Source organism: Neophocaena asiaeorientalis, unplaced genomic scaffold, assembly GCF_003031525.2.
Source record: "Neophocaena asiaeorientalis asiaeorientalis breed wild unplaced genomic scaffold, Neophocaena_asiaeorientalis_V1.1 scaffold91, whole genome shotgun sequence".
Lineage (NCBI taxonomy): Eukaryota > Metazoa > Chordata > Mammalia > Artiodactyla > Phocoenidae > Neophocaena > Neophocaena asiaeorientalis.
In genome coordinates, this window is record NW_020173198.1 from 4,730,995 (window position 1) to 4,732,176 (window position 1,182).

Genomic DNA, 1,182 nt, shown 5'->3' on the forward strand with positions numbered 1-1,182 from the left:
CCAAGATCTGCGTAAGTACCTGCTCCTTGTAGAACATGAAAGCATTACAAAAACCATTTGGAGCATCCCTTGATCAGCCTTCGACCCCACTCATGCCCTTTCTCACAAGAAGTAACCGCTGTCTGAAGGTGGGTCAATATCTTTGAAGTCCTTAAAACACACTTTTTTTTTTAAGTATTCGTATTTTTATCAAGCAAAGTCAAAATACATGCCTTTTTCAGTGACTTGGTTTCTTAAAAGTGCCACGTTGTCTCTGGCTGAAGAATCATCTATGGCTTTGAAAGGTCTTTCCGCACAACTCCAGCCCTCTTGCCAGGTGACAGCAGCAAAGGTGTATATGTGGGCAAAACATCAGGAACAGCATTTAAAAGAAGATGCCCAGGGCTTCCCTGGTGGCGCAGTGGTTGAGAGTCCGCCTGCCGATGCAGGGGATACGGGTTTGTGCTCCGGTCCAGGAAGATCCCACATGTCGCGGAGCGGCTGGGCCCGTGAGCCATGGCTGCTGGGCCTGCGCGTCTGGAGCCTGTGCTCTGCAACGGGAGAGGCCACAGCAGTGAGAGGCCCGCGTACCGCAAAAAATAAATAAATAAATAAATAAATAAATAAAAATAAAAGAAGATGCCTAGATCCATCCATTTCAGGTCTGGGTGGGTTAATCAGAGAGACAGCTGCAGAACGTTGATTCACATCTGGTTTTTTGGGTGTGGATCCCGAGGTAGTTTTAAGACTTGATGGTACATTTTTAGCTAGTTTTTTCTTTCCCGGTGAATCCAGAGGTTTTGGATCACGAGCAGAGGGTTTTAGTGGCGGAAGTGTGAGAAGAGATTCTGTTTCTAGAAATTTAACAAAGAGTTCTGAAAAAGAATTCTTGGGCCTCGATTGCTGATTTGGTCTCAGAGGTGTGTTGGGGACACTTTTTGATCCAAGCCAGCCAGTCATCCATCTGGTACCACCGCCTTGCTCTTCATTAAAAACCATATCTAGGGCTTCCCTGGTGGCGCAGTGGTTGAGAGTCCGCCTGCCGATGCAGGGGACATGGGTTCGTGCCCCGGTCCGGGAGGATCCCACATGCCGCGGAGCGGCTGGGCCCGTGAGCCATGGCCGCTGAGCCTGCGCGTCCAGAGCCTGTGCTCCGCAACGGGAGAGGGCACAACAGTGAGAGGCCCGCGTACTGCAAAAAAA

General features: G+C 49.7%; 1 pseudogene; it reads right to left on the reverse strand.

The window, feature by feature from the left end:
* Nucleotides 1-269: 269 nt before the first annotated feature.
* Nucleotides 270-1,182, reverse strand: part of LOC112399271 (thyroid receptor-interacting protein 11-like) — a 4,947-nt pseudogene continuing 4,034 nt past the window's right edge.